Source organism: Mobula birostris, chromosome 8 (assembly GCF_030028105.1).
Source record: "Mobula birostris isolate sMobBir1 chromosome 8, sMobBir1.hap1, whole genome shotgun sequence".
In the NCBI taxonomy this organism is placed as follows: Eukaryota; Metazoa; Chordata; class Chondrichthyes; order Myliobatiformes; family Myliobatidae; genus Mobula; species Mobula birostris.
This window is the reverse complement of record NC_092377.1, coordinates 70432603-70448630: the sequence shown is the minus strand read 5'-3', so window position 1 is coordinate 70448630 and position 16028 is coordinate 70432603. Positions and strand designations below refer to the sequence as shown.

Sequence of the window (16028 nt, the reverse complement as noted above, 5' to 3'; positions counted from 1 at the left end):
ATTTGCCTGATAGGCTGCATTGCATTTTTCACCCTGATTTACATCTGTCCTGGGGGAAACGAAAGTACACCTTCCACATCAAATGCATTTGGGAATTTCTCACTACTCTCACAGTGCCCAGTACTGGATACTCTCCAAAATGGAATATTCTGTTCTACTTGATCTTAAGTTCAGCCGAAATCTCTGACAGTGTAACTTAAAATCAAGATTCCAAGGAAAGTTTGAAGTTGCTGAGTGCCGAACGCAAGGCCCACGCAAGTCCTACAGGTGAAGCAGCTTTTATTGAACTCAAACTCACTGTAACTTTGGTGATGCTGGTTTGCCCCACAGCAGCTGAGCAAGAGGTTATCAATAAGCATCATCAGTAAACATTCTTTCACAAAGTTATCACTCTACATACACTCATGTGGCTTCTGAACAACACACCCTACTGGGCAGCTGGACTGAATCCTGCTTCTCGACTGCATCACTCTCCTCACAATGGAACATGTTGCATCAAAATAGCTACAAACAGATTTCACCAATACTCTTCATCACCAGGGCTGATGAAACTAAAAGTTTTGCAGGAATGTAACTCTTTTCAAAGTGAGGAACAGTTCCACAGAAGGAAAGGACTGCCCTCTAAGGTCCTGTCACAGCTGGGCACTGAGGTACTGGGTGCAGTGTACAGCCCCTTAACAACTGAAGGTTAAAAGAGGCCACGTGAGTGGTTCTGGAGCTTTGTACACAGAACGTATTCATTGGATAACACACCCAATGTATGAACTTGACAGCACCAAGCACGTAAACAAATCCATGAATCATGTTTCACAAATACTTCTTGGAAATATAAAACGTGATCATACATATCAACTAAATCAACAGTGGTTGTGAAGTATAGTTATTCTTCAATTTACAGTGGTGCATCCCTGCAAAATATTTAAGTGAAATTTCACATATCAAGTGAAGTACATTCTGGGTATTTTGGCTCCACATTTTCCTTCATGTGAAGTACAGTGCACAATTTTTTTTTAAACCTAAAAAGAGATTTGTAAATCCAAGACAAGTCCTCCAAGGAGTCAATGTCATTGTGGTGAAAAAAACTAATCTATCAAGGAATATCTTCAAACAGTTACAGGCTGAGCAACTTATGAGAAGTAATTAACAAAAGGTGCAGTTGCCATGCACTCGGATAGTCAGGGAGTGTGAATTAAAACAATTCTATGCTTATGGATGCACTGGAAGGAAATAAACTTTAAAGTCATGAATTATAATTATGCCCTTTCATGCAGGCAGAAGAATGACAAAAAGATAGAAATTATAGCTGGGCTATACTGAAGAGATTAACCAGATGTTGGGAGGATATTATAACATAAAGTTAATCCATTTTCTAACATGAAGGCATTACACTGGACAACAAAGATTTTGCTTCCTGAATACTTTTGGGTATGCTGATCATGGATTTTGGACTGCTGATCATGAAAGTCACCATGAAATTTCTCTATCATGCACTATTCTTTTTGAAATTGCCTTATTTGTTACTTCAATTGATAATTTAAGTCAGAATAACTGATGCCAAGACTAAGGAAGGCATTTTTGTTGGTCTATAAATCAAACAGGTCATCAATGACAGGCAATTCAAAGAATTTCTGGTGGGACCGGAGAAAATTGCATGGAAAGCAATCAAGGATGTTGTTGAAAATTTTCCTGGTAACTACAGAGCACCAAACTACATGCAGCCGGTTGGCCAATCCATGAAGTGCAATATATCACTGAAGATTCATTTTCCGTATTCCCATTCAGACTTCTTCCCTGTAAATTTTGGCACTGTTAGTGACAAGCATGGTGAAAGGTTTCACGGGACATGGAGAAACAGCTTTGGGGCAACTGGAATCCATCAGTGATTATTGTTGGGCACTTAAGCAAGAAGCCTCAGACACTGAGTACAAATGAAAATCATCAACAAAACATTTTTAGCTTAGTATAGCACTATTACACAATTAACCACATTATATGTAATAGAAGTTAATTCCTGCACGATACAATTAATCTGAAATTACATTTGTGTTCAGCTTCAAGCATTCTGTCATAAACCAAGATTTCTGAGGAAGCAACACTTTCGAAAAAATGTGTTGTCCAGTTTTATTAAAGATACAATACACTCGGGCAATTCTTAAAACAACGTTAAACACATTACTAACACAGACTTCCCATTGAGTCCCCTAGTTATGGAATAAAAATTAGCTCCAATCTCAATGTCACTCGATGTGAGCAGTTACATTGCATTGCTGGTATGATAAACAATGATTAACCAAAAATTACAGTATTTTCTTTAGATTACCATGGGAGAAAAGGTAATATGAGAATATTGTACATCAAAAGGAAAAGCCAATGTGGAAATGCAGAGCAGCTCCACAAATTTTGCTCCAGACAGAAGATGTGTGTAAGGGGTGAAACGAATGTTAGCCAGAGAAATGAAACCCCAAGAGCTCTGAGCCCATCACATATCACAGTTACCATGGAGAATGGGAAAATCTCAAAGGTAAATTAGCCAGATTAGCCAAGTTTATTGACAAGCCTGTGGAATCACTGATAAAGATAGCCTTCATTAAATATCCACTCTCTGCGCCAATTAAAGCATGAACGGTATCTTCTGCTCATAACAAATGAATAGATCTGCAACTACACAGCCAGAAACTAGAGGGTGTCTATGTTTTAACACTGGAACCAACAAAGTATTGACTGGTAAGACTATGGCTTTGATAATGCGTACAACAAAAATACAGAGTAAGTTAAACTCTCACTGTATATGCCCTATTCATGTAACTAAATGAGCTCAGTGTCTGAGTCAGCAAAGTGCTTTTTCATTTCAGCTCTTATAAGTTAACTGTGCTTAATTTTATTATTTGGTTAGTGAGTAAAGGTCTCTGGCAATGTTCCCTATAATTTATTTTACAGCTGTGCAGACCAACCAATTCCTCTGAGCAGGAATATTTTTTCACAGCCTGGAAAATGTGTGCACTTTAATAGAACATCACATAAAAGAAAATCCCAGTTGCATGGCAACAAAGGCTATGTGTGCGGGAGTATTTCAGTTACTGTGCGGCTGCACACCCAGGCAGCTTAGAGGGATCAGTGGTTCCTGGGTAAAGCTACTTTTGGAGACAGGGAGGGAGAAATGCAGAAGTGAGAGAGGAGAGGGAGGGAAAAGCAGGGGGGAAGGAAAGACATGAGAGAAGAGGGGGGAGGAGGGAGAGTAGAAAGGGGAGATGGAGAGTGAGGGGGAAGTGAGATGGGGAGAGGGAGCAGTAGAGAGAAAAGGGTTTGGAGGAGTAGAGAGAGGGAACTACGTTACATTGCAGGAGGGGAGAGGGAAATGTGTGCAAGAGAGTGATGGAGGAAAGATAGAGAGCTGATTGAACACAAGTTCAAAGAATAGTAAAGGCTCAGGGGGATATGAGCCAAAGCAGACAAATGGAGCTGGCTTGGATGGGAAATATTGGTCAGTATGTATGGAGTGGTTGGAAAGAAGGGCCTGTCTCCATGTTGTAATTCCATGAGGGAAGAAAAGGATTGGGTCTTGTACAAAAACAGGAATGACTGGTGATAATGGACTGAGAGAATATCTAACATCAAACCATTGAAAGCAATGGCCCCTGGGCACTATCTGTTGCTGCAGAGGCTCAGTGTATTACTGGAATGGTCAGTGAATTGATTGCAATCTATATCTCAATGTCCCAGAGGGTTTTTATACTCTTCTGAGGAGCAGCCACAGAGTTGATCAGATTATTTACTTCTTTTTGTGCCCTTCTGTTCAGGATGATCTTTGGTAGCTTGTCGCAGAGCGTAATCAAGGACGATTATAAAGTATGTAGGGTGCCAGAGTGTCTCCTTGCAGCAGACCAGCTAGGACGCTCGAACACTGCTGTTTCTCTGTCTGGTGATACAACTTTCGCCATGGTTTTGGTATAACTGGACTCTATTGCTCTCAGTAGACAGCCTGGCACTCCGTAAGCTTTTAAGATCTTCAGCATTTTACCTCGGTGAATGGAGTCAAAAGCTTTGCAAAGATCGATGTAAGTAAGCACAGCTGGGTAGGTTGTTCTTCTTGACTTCCTCGATGATCCTACGGAGAGCAAATATTTGCATTACTGTTGTGTGTTTCTGCCGAAAACCATTCTGATTGAATCTTAGCTTAGGGTCAATGGCGGTGCGAATCCTGTTCAAGATCATCCGATTGTATAGCTTTGCTAAGATGCAGGTCAAACTGATACCGCGGTAGTTATCCGTCTTCGTGAGGGATCCAGACTTGGGGACTGGGATAATGTTTGAGAGTGACCACTGTTCTAGTTTGTCGTCTTTCATCAGTGCCGTATTACATACGTCCAGCAAGCTCTCGTCCAGGTCGCAGTTCTTCAGGACATCTGGTGGTATCCCATCTGGTCCAGCGCTCCTGCCCTGTTTGAGTGCATATTTGGCCTTCTTCAGTTCCTCAATGGTGAATGGGGCCGTCATTGATGTCAACTTGCGTTAGTATCGTGGGTATGTCCTCTTCTTCTTCCATGATCGTTGGAGGGCTTCCCAGCAGGTTCTTAAAGTGGGTAAACCATGTCTGGGCACAGTCCTCTGCTGTTTTACCACTTATTTGACCTGATGGGAACTTCTTCCGTCTACTGATCTCATTGACTAGCTTGACATAGATCATGACAAGCTTGGTTTTACCATAAGACCAGGATGAACCAAAAGCGTCAGACCAGTTACACTCACAGATCTCGATTTTGCAGATGACATAGTCCTGCTCTCTGACCAGATGGAGGAAGCACAGCAGCTACTGACAAAAGTGGAAATTGAGTGCAATAAAGTTGGACTTCACCTAAACGCTAAAAAGACAGAGTACATGACGTTTAACTACAAGGAAGGTATGCTCAAGTCCGTAAAGAATGATACCATTAAGAAAGTGTTTGACTACGAGTACCTCGGGTCAAGAATGATGAGTTCGGAGAAGGACATAAAGATATGGAAGGCGCTGGCATGGAGGGCTATGAACGACATGAAGGAAATCTGGAAGTCGAACCTGACCAGAGGGCTTAAAAAGAGGATTTTCATAGCAGTCATAGAGTCCATTCTCAAATACAGATGCGAGACATGGACACCCACCAAGACTATGCGAAAGTCTCCAGATGGTTGCTATACATGAATGCTCCGGATGGCTCTTGACGTGTGTTGGCAACAGCAGATGACGAACGTCGAGCTCTATAACAACCTACCAATGCTCACCACTAAAATCGAGGCAAGGAGACTGCAACTAGTGGGGCACTCTCTACGCCACCCCGAGCTACCTGCCAGCCTGTCATCATATGGGAGCCCAAGCATGGGAGGATGAACCCTGGTTGCCCTCCCAAGACTATGGTCAAAATGCTCCTAGAAGACAGCCGCGCGGCGAATGTAGATGAACTGAACACACTGATGAGGGAGAGGGAGAAGTAGAGAGTCCGTCATCGTGCCCGACGCCGGCCCCCTAGGCCTGAGTCGACGTAGTAGTATTCTGTTCAAGACACAACATATTTCACCTCCACTTTTCTCTTCCTGGCAAAGTAGAGGTGGCACATGTGCAGTGAGCAGATTCCCAGCCATTGTTCCAGCCACATGGAGGGCAATGTGAAGTCAATCTAAAAATGGTACCTGTCAAATTCACAGGCCTTCTTTATGATTTGATATTGAATTGATTTACAGTCTTAGGCAGAAGCAACATGATCATTTTCAACTTCATACAGTATATGGCTTACCAGACTTTCAAGTCAAAATGAGCCACTATCTCGGCTACTAGTGTGTAAATTTAATAACACTTCGTCTTTACCTCGAGTTTCACTGTGAATTGCCTTCTAGCTTAGTTTCTTTCTACCATTTTTAGCTTTGTCTTGACTTGCACTTCCAATCAACAAAGTCACAATAAAACAAAGTAAATGATCAGAGCACGGTCTGTCAGATCAGTACGTTGACCCCTGGGTTAAGGACATGAGCAAGCCTCAGAGCCAACGTGTCAATCTTTACCTGTTCCCAACAATCTGTGCTCATCCTTGCTTTAGCAATCAAAAGGTCCACTTTAAACACTAAATTAAGGATAAGACAGAGACACAGGAGACTGCACGTGCTGGAATCTGGAGCAACACACAATCTGCTGGAAGAACCCGCATGGATCAAGCAGCATCTGTGGGAGGGAGGGAACTGTCAATGTTTTGTGTCAAAACCCCGCACCAGAACTGAGAGTGGAGAAGTGAGTTTATACAGGGTTTGAGGGTAATCTGGCGGAAACACCTATCACCCTATGGTTGCTAGGGTTGAGTGGCCAGACAGCTGTCCCACTTCTCTCTCACAGCTCCACGTGCATCTCTCCCGAAGCTCAGTGCTCGGCCGCAGGGGACGGGCCCCAGTAAGGTGACTACTCCGTTGGCCTGACTACATGAGGTAGATATTCCCCTGCTAGACTCAACTTCCAGGACCATTAAAAACAAAGTTCATACACTCAGTGTATCAAGTTAACTAATCCTTTATACAGAGCAGCAATGCCACTTTGAACTCGTTCATGCCTCTTTTATTTCTCAGAATCTAGCACTGGTAGCACTTTGTTTTCCTGCTTGTCTCCCATCTTCCCACCCACTCTCCCCTTTCACCTGGTACTTCACCCCTTCTCACCTTCCCTACCTGCCTCCATCTTGCACCCCTCCTCTGTCCACCAATCGCCTTAGTGTCCTTCCCCTTGCTCAGCCCTGGTGCAGAGTTTTGACTGAAACGTCAAACATTCACTTCCTCCCGCAGAAGCTGTTTGACCTGCCGAGTTCTTCCAGCAGAGTGTCTGATCTGAAGAAAAAAACACCCTATCTGTGGGGTTTTCTCTTGCAGAGTAGTGGCCCCCTTCAGCTGTGATATTATGTAGCCTGTCCTTTACTGCAGTAACCTTGGTCAAACGTGGTAGCAGATAACCTCAACCAGTTCATGCCATTACGTGACTGCGCACGTTGTGAAGGAGTAGCCCCCTGTCACCGGTATAAAATAACAGCAGCAGAATCAGGAGTTGTACGTGGACAGACGATAGCTGTGGCACCATGATACAGAAATCACCAGCACAGAATCAGAACGTCATGAGATTTGTTGTTTTGCACTAGCAGTACAGTGCAGTACATTGAATATACTATAAACTACAATAATATATATACTTTTTAAATAAACAAATAGCACAAAAAGAGAGTAGAAATAGTGAGACAGTGTTCATGGGTTCACTGCCTGTTCAGAAATCTGATGGCAGAAAGGAAGAAATTGATGCTAACATGCTGATTATGTGTCTTCAGGCTCCTTACCTCTTCTCTTATGGTTACAATGAGGAGAGGCCATGTCCCGGGTGATGAGGGTCCTTAATGATGGACGCTGGTTTTCTGAGGCAGCTCCTTTTGAAGGTGTCCTTGACAGTGGGGAGGCTGGTGCCCATGATGGAGCTGGTTGAGTTTACAAGCCTCTGCAGCTTTTTCCAATCCTGTGCAATGTCCCCCCCCACCCCTCCCCGTACCAGACAGTGATGCAACAAGTCAGAATGCTCTCCACGGTTCGGCTGTAGAAATCTGCCAGTCTTTGGTAACATACCAAATCTCCTCAAACTTCTAATGAAATATAGCCGCTGGCGTACCTTCTGCACAATTGTATCAATATGTTGCGCCCAGGATAGATCTTCAGTGATGTTGACACCCAGGAACTTGAAACTGCCCACCTTTTCCACTGCTGATCCCTCAATGAGGACCGGTGTGTGTCCCTCAACTTCACCTTCCTGAAGTCCACAGTTGGTTCTTTGGTCTTATCGATGTGGAGTGCAAGGTTGTTGTTGCAACGTCACTCCTATACACTTCCTCACCACCAGGTCTCTCCGTGATCCACTTTACAGCAATGGCCTTTGAAATACAGGCAAATGTAGTTGTTACAGGGTAAAAGCAGGTCATTCAACCAAACCCGATCATCAATTTGTTTCCGCATCATAGGCACAAGTCTACTACCTTTCTCAAGAGAGTTACACACGGCAAAGTACAAGCAGGATGTATGCAAAATAATTATACGCTAAGCCAGTTCAACATCCTAAAAAACTGTTGAGTAAAAAGGTTTCTTCTGAATATCCTGTTTCATTTGATAGTGGCTTTCTTGTACCTCTGGCTCCTAATTCCACCCTCACCTGGAAGCGGAAATAACTGCTCAAGACTCGCCCCATCACATTCACAATACCAGGGGTGATTGATAAGTTCATGGCCTAAGGTAGAAGGCGTCAATTTTAGAAAACCTAGCATATTTATTTTTCAACATAGTCCGCTCCTACATGTACACACTTAGTCCAGTGGTCGTGGAGCATACGGATCCCTTCTTTGTAGAAGTGGCCCACAGCAAGGGTGATTGATAAGTTTGTGGCCTAAGGTAGAAGGAGATGAGTTATTAACTTCAAACTTTCTGCATTATCACTCAAAGAGTTGAACTGAACATGCATGTAACGAGAGCCTCTTGGACCTCCAGTTGATCCACAGCAGGGGTGATAGATAAGTTTGTGGCCTAAGATAGAATGAGATGAGTTATACAGCTCTCGTTACATACACGTGTAGTTTAACTCTTTGAGTGAAAATGCAGAAAGTTTGAAGTTTCTCCTCATCTCCTTCTACTTTAGGCCACGAACTTATTAATCACCCCTGCTGTGGACCACTTCTGGAGGTCCAAAACACCGACTTCTACAAAGAAGGGATCTGTATGCTCCACGACTGCTCGACTAAGTGTGTAAATGTAGGAAAAATAAATATGCTAGCTTTTCTAAAATTGACTCCTTCTATCTTAGGCCACGAACTTATCAATCACCCCTTGTAAGATAAATGACCTCACAGATAAAAGTCTTCGGTTGAGTGTTAAATTCCACAGTCTGCTAGTACCATTATAATCATTAATGTTTGCCAGATGGTTTCCATTTGTGGCAGATTATATGAATTTGATTTGTGCTGAGATTCACAGAATCCCCAGGGATCTACAGAGCCTCTCAAAACTTGAGAAAGTGAAATCTTGCCTGGCAGACTAAAACTTTAAAATGGCAACTTGCGTTTTGCAGCCAATCACATCCCACAATTAGATCAGATGTAAGAAAAGCAGAAAACACCAAGCATTTTGCTCATTTCCACATCTTACTTATCAGGCATAAGTAGTACATGCTCCACAAAATGACCATGAAATGTTCCTGTTATAAATTGGTCTCTTGTATTATTGGTTTGCAAGCTGCAGGCTGAAAATGCAGAACCACTCAGTAGGCAAAGCTATAATTTAAATGAGCCATGCTTTATCAGGACGGGCCAGGTTTAATACATTCTAGATTCAAATCTCTTTGGCAGAATGACATAATTACTATTCGTACAACAGAGCCAATAAGATGCAACTGTATAGCATCGTAAAACAGCCCAGGGTGCTTCAAGGGAACACTGTCTAAACATATTTGACAACTTTCTATATAAAACAGTCATAGAGATGATAAAGATAAACTTTAACCCTCACTTGTACATCGAAACATAGACTGAAATACGTTACTTGCATCAATGACTAACAGAGTCTAAGGATGTGCTGGGGGCAGCCCAAAAGTATTGCTGTGCTTTTGTCACCAACAGAGTCTGCCCGCAACTTCCGAACCTGTACACGCTTGGAATCTGGGAGGCAACCAGAGCCCCTGGAGAACAGCCAGTCAGTCACAGGCGGTGCGTACGAACTCCTGAGAGACAGCAGAGCAGATCAAACCTCAAATGTCAGCGCTGTAAATCCTCACCCTAACCACTATGCTCCATTTACACTGGCACTAAACTACCCTGCTCCCTCTACACCCACTCTAAACTACCCTGCTCCCTCTACACCCACTCTAAACTACCCTGCTCCCTCTGCAGCTACTCTAAACTACCCTGCTCCCTCTGCAGCTACTCTAAACTACCCTGCTCCCTCTACACCCACTCTAAACTACCCTACTCCCTCTACACCCACTCTAAACTACCCTGCTCCCTCTACACCCACTCTAAACTACCCTACTCCCTCTACACCCACTCTAAACTACCCTGCTACTTCTACATCTACTCTAAACTACCCTGCTCCCTCTACACCCACTCTAAACTACCCTACTCCCTCTACACCCACTCTAAACTACCCTGCTCCCTCTACACCCACTCTAAACTACCCTGCTCCCTCTACACCCACTCTAAATACCCTGCTCCCTCTATACCGGCACTAAACTACCCTGCTACCTCTGCACCCACTCTGAACTACCCTGCTCCCTCTACACCCACTCTAAACTACCCTGCTCCCTCTACACCCACTCTAAATACCCTGCTCCCTCTATACCGGCACTAAACTACCCTGCTACCTCTGCACCCACTCTGAACTACCCTGCTCCCTCTACACCCACTCTAAACTACCCTGCTCCCTCTACACCCACTCTAAACTACCCTGCTCCCTCTGCAGCTACTCTAAACTACCCTACTCCCTCTACACCCACTCTAAACTACCCTGCTCCCTCTATACCGGCACTAAACTACCCTGCTCCCTCTATACCGGCACTAAACTACCCTGCTCCCTCTGCACCCACTCTAAACTACCCTGCTCCCTCTACACCCACTCTAAACTACCCTGCTCCCTCTGCACCCACTCTAAACTACCCTGCTCCCTCTACACCCACTCTAAACTACCCTACCTCTACACCCACTCTAAACTACCCTGCTACCTCTGCACCCACTCTAAACTACCCTGCTCCCTCTACACCCACTCTAAACTACCCTGCTCCCTCTACACCCACTCTAAACTACCCTACTCCCTCTGCACCCACTCTAAATTACCCTGCTCCCTCTACACCCACTCTAAACTATCCTGCTACCTCTGCACCCACTCTAAACTACCCTGCTCCCTCTACACCCACTCTAAACTACCCTGCTCCCTCTACACCCACTCTAAACTACCCTACTCCCTCTGCACCCACTCTAAATTACCCTGCTCCCTCTACACCCACTCTAAACTATCCTGCTACCTCTACACCCACTCTAAATACCCTGCTCCCTCTATACCGGCACTAAACTACCCTGCTCCCTCTACAGCCACTCTAAACTACCCTGCTCCCTCTACACCCACACTAAACTACCCTGCTCCCTCTACACCCACTCTAAACTACCCTGCTCCCTCTACACCCACACTAAACTACCCTGCTCCCTCTACACCCGCTCTAAACTACCCTGCTCCCTCTACACCCACTCTAAACTACCTTACTACCTCTACACCTGCTAGCAATTTGTTGAATCACGTTACTGATAAGAAGATGTTATGAACCAATTGGGATAGTTGTTATGGTTTTGGTGTATTTGAAGATACTGTATGCGTGGGATTTTGGGGCAGAAGGCAGGAGAGAGAGAGACAGAGAATGACCAGGTGCTGTGAGTCCGCTAATGGGGTCGGACCCCGAGTGGGGCGTTCGGCGAGGAGGGGAGACGGAGACGGACTCATGTGGAGCATCTGGTCGACCACCGTTGTTGGTCCCAGGCGGCCGGTCGAGGTGGTCCAAGGAGTCTCAGGGTGAAGAAGAAGGTTATTGAGCTCCAACTGTTTTGTGCACGAAGAGATTGAACTTTGATAAGTGTGGCACCTTTTATTTTCTTTTAATATTTTATTCTCTATTAATTATATAGTTCCAGTAATATCTATAAACTGTAAATCATTTGATTGTATCTGGTGTATTGTCTGTTATTTGGGCGGGGTGGGGTACATCACACAGCAACCACACAAACTATTACCCAGTTTGGCAGAGCCGAGGGCTGTTTCCCTATCGACAGCAAGCTGAGCGACCCTGAGGCTGGCCAGGGGGGGCTACATTGTGGGGGCTCGTCCGGGATTGGGTCTACTGGTATGCTGTGTGGTGCTCTGTTTAAATCAGTAATGTATGTCTCTGTGGGTTATTTGCTGGTTATTGCTGCATGCGTAGTGGGTGAGGTCTTTGTCCGAGTTCGGGCTGGCATTGACGAGTTGGGGGTGGAACTCGGGGCTGTCCATGCTGTTGGGAGAGAGAGGAAAGAGTGGTCTGATTTGGAGGTAGTGTCTGCGAATAAATGTTCTAGCTCTGGCAGGCTCCGCCTGGCGTTTGGGATAGTGTCCACCCCAAGAGGGGCGGAGGCGTGCAAGACGTGGGTGGAGCGGATCTCTCAGTTGTTATATGAGTGGCAGTGCTCGGTTGAGGGAGAGCGACAAGGATTGGTTGAAAGTTTGAGTAGGCGGGCTGGTGACGGTGTTAGAGCTGTCAGGTTCGCTTACACCATAGTGACAGCTGTCAGTTATTTGAAAGAGGGGGGAAAGTTTTCAGTGTGTCTTCTCTGGCTAGGAGGGCGACTAAATTGCTTGTAGTGCCAGGGGGATCATTTCAGGGGATCAGCCCCTCCTTCAGTTGTCCAGCTGATCAGAGAGATGTCGGGAAACTTAGTGAAGGCCCAGTGGGGGAACGGCTTGGGGTCTCTGGGGAAGCACGTTCCCAGCAATGTACCAATGAACTTCCGAAAGGAAGGAACCCTATTCCTGAAGGCTTAGAGGGACCACGCCCCAGGGTGTCATTACGGATAGAGGGAAGCGATGCTAAAACCATCCTCGACCCCGGGGCGCAGGTCAAGTTGTTGTACAGTTCGTTTTACAACCGGTGTCTGAAGCATTTACCCTTGACAACCACAAGGACACCGGAGATTTTGGGTACCAGTGCCAGTAGTTATCCAGAAGACGATGATTGGTTAATGACCCTGGAGTTCATGAGGGCACTGTCTGGGCACCCAGCGTGTCAAGTTGCTTCTAAGGACGTGTGTAGCAGCCTTGAGGCGGTACCGAATTTAAACGAAACCCAGCGGTGGTACGGCCTGGGGAAAGTAGCTGAGGGTGAGACCCTCTTAGTAGATGCTCCAAACTACCACGAGGGAGGGGAGTTGACCGCTGAAGACACCTCAGTGAGAGAGAGGTCGCAGCAACTGGACCCTGGCGCAATGGAAGATGGAGGCAGCGTGTGTGTGGATTATGTGATGTGGTCTAATCTGCTGGATCTGAGGAGTGGATTTTGCCAGATCCCGAGGAGTGCGGCTGTCGAGCTGAAGACGGCCGTTATTAGTTCCCTAGGCTTCTTCCGATCCGAAAAGATGCCCAAGGGCATATCCGGAGCCCCTGCATCCTTCCCATGGGGCATGAGGAGGACCATGGGGAAGTGAAGGTGTGTGGAGTTTTGGTGTATGTGGATGACCGCCTAGAGCTTGGATTCGCCAGGGGGGACTATGAGGCGAGGCGAGTCACTGAGCCTGGGTGACAGAAGCGAAGTGTCAAATGTGGAGGAGTTTTTGGCCGGAGGAGTTTGGTGCAATGTGAGGAAAATGACCTGACATACCAGTTGAACTTCCTGGTGTTGGAACAGACCGTGGTGGACCTGGGGATGGAAACCCAGGTCGTCAATCTGAATGAGACACAGGGGAGAGAGGGGATTTGCATCGTTGAACTGAGTGCTCAGAAATGCTGGCCGGAGACTGAGTACTGCACTTGTGGGACTACCATTGCAGACTTGGAATTCACGCTCGTCAACGTGGAGAAAGAGCAACGGAATTCCGAGCCGACACTGTGGTCATGTACTGATGAATTAACACAGTGAGCAGAAACAATGACCCACCTTCGAAGGGATCAGCAGAAGCTCAAGGCGTCGATTCAGAAAAGATTGGAAGACTTACAAGTTGGGGAAGATCAAGGAAGTGTTCTGACTAAGGCCAACAGAAAACAGAGAGCCCAGGGAGGGGAGTTTGACTACACTCCCGAGGAGGTGAAGAAATGGAGGACAGATCTCGGAAAAGGGAGGCGGATGCTTGAAAGGAACCTGAAGATGACTATCGCGAGTTTAAATGAAGTGGAAAAACTGAAAGTTGACCTGGAAGATGTCATCAGGAAGAAAAAAACCGGAGGCTGAACATCCTTTAACTGCTGCTTTTCAGGTCAGTGTGGAAGAAGCTGGTGGGGTAACTGCGTCCCAGATTGAGATGGCCAAGAACCCTGAGTCAGAGCTGCTGAGGCTGTGGCGAGAGTTGAAGGAGTCCCCGAAGAAGCTGACGTCTCGACTGCAGGAGGCTGAAGGGGTAGCCCCGGCTAAATGTTTCAGTTTGGAGAAACTTAACCAGCAGCTATCGATCGAGGGAATGAGGAGGGATACGGGTTCGAAGGATGATGTGCTGCACATGTGGTACATGCTGCCTTTCGCTAACTTCCCCGTGATTGAGGAAGAGACCTTTGGCCCCTCTCCCACTGAGTCAAGTGTAGTGGGGAGGGCTAGCTGTGGGCAGTCTGAGTTACGGCAGGATCAGGAAGGAGGAGAGGCGGGGCCCGGGACACGGGACAGGGGGCGCCGAGCTGTAATGGTGGCCTGAGTGAGAGAGGAGTTGGCAAGCAGGCCCGAGGTATCCCTAGTAGTGTCTGAGCCTTTTGGGTTTAGGTGAGGGGGTACGGAGGTGTCGGAGGATGAAGAAGCTGCCAGATAGGTTGGCCTATGTAGCGCCCGTGGGACAGGCGTGAGGTCCACTGTTTGGGGGCACTGTCACTGTGTGTATCTGTGTATGTGTGTGTTGGGTGCCTGCAGGACTGATTGGCGAGTTATTTAGAAGTCATGAGGACATGACTTTATTTGGTGGGGGGAGAATGTACAGGGTTTTTTTTGTATGTTAAATTTAAAATGGTTTCTTTGTTATGTTATACTTGGGAATGCTTCTTTGTTATGTTAAATGCTGAGAAAGTCCTTCCCGCTAGCAGTTTGTTGAATCTCGTTACTGATAAGATGTTATGAACCAATTGGGATAGTTGTTATGTTTTTAGTGTATTTGAAGATACTGTATGCGCAGGGTTTTGGGGCAGAAGGCGGGAGAGAGAGACAGAGGATGGACCAGATGCTGTGAGTCCGCTAACTGGGTCGGACCCCAGTGGGGCGTTCGGCGAGGAGACGGAGACGGACTCATGTGGAGCGTCTGGTCGACTATTGTTGTTGGTCCCAGGCGGCCGGTCGAGGTGGTCGGAGGGGTCGCAGGGTGAAGAAGGGTCCTGAGCTCCAACTTTTTTTGTGCACGAAGAGATTGAACTTTGCTAAGTGTGGCGCCTTTTATTTTCCTTTTATATTTTATTCTCTATTAATTATATAGTTCCAGTAATATCTATAAACTGTAAATCATTTAATCGTATCTGGTGTATTGTCTGTTATTTGGGTGGGGTGGGGTACATCACACAGCATCCACACAAACTATTAACCAGTTTGGCGGGGCCGAGGGCTGTTTCCCTAGCGACAGCGAACCGAGCAACCCTGAGGCTGGCCAGGGGGGCTACACTACCCTGCTCCCTCTACACCCACACTAAACTACCCTGTTCCCTCTACACCCACACTAAACTACCCTGCTCCCTCTACACCAGCACTAAACTACCCTGCTCCCTCTACACCCACTCTAAACTACCCTGCTACCTCTACACCCACTCTAAACTACCCTGCTCCCTCTACACCCACTCCGCACTACACCAACAGGTTGGTTTGTGGGTAAGATTTTAAAAGACAGAGAGGTGGAAACATTTAGATGGAAAATGCAAAGCTTATTGCTTTGGCTACAGAAGACAAAGTAACTGGGTAGTGATCTATGATACAAATGAACCCCAGCTCTTACTCCTAACCTTGGTTAGGACAGAAGTAGATTTGATGTGATGCCAGGCATTGTTAGACAGCTGAATGGAGCACTGTGAATCATAATCCAACTCTCACATTTGGAATGAAAATGAGTGGAAGGGCTTTGGGGTGTCATTTCCTAACATGAACATCGTCCATTTCAGATTAGATTAGTTTAGATTCAGTTTTATTGACATTGTGCCAAGTACAGATACCAAGCCAATAAAATGCAATTAGCATCTGACCAGAAGTGCAAAACAATAGTATTATTTACAAAATAACTGCAAATAAAAAGTAAGTGCTACAGCACACAAATATA

The 16028-nt window shown here is 45.9% G+C and overlaps 1 protein-coding gene across 4 annotated transcripts in view; it reads right to left on the bottom strand.

Annotated features, from left to right (window-relative positions):
* Positions 1 to 16028, bottom strand: part of slc1a4 (solute carrier family 1 member 4) — a 79345-nt gene that overhangs the window by 37893 nt on the left and 25424 nt on the right. The window contains exon 1 of one of the 4 annotated variants that reach the window (XM_072265431.1): positions 7335 to 7507. The exons of the other annotated variants lie outside the window; for them this stretch is intronic. The gene's annotated coding sequence lies outside the window, so the exon portion shown is untranslated. Of the gene's footprint in view, positions 1 to 7334; positions 7508 to 16028 lie in introns of those variants that run through there. 4 annotated transcript variants of the gene reach the window in all.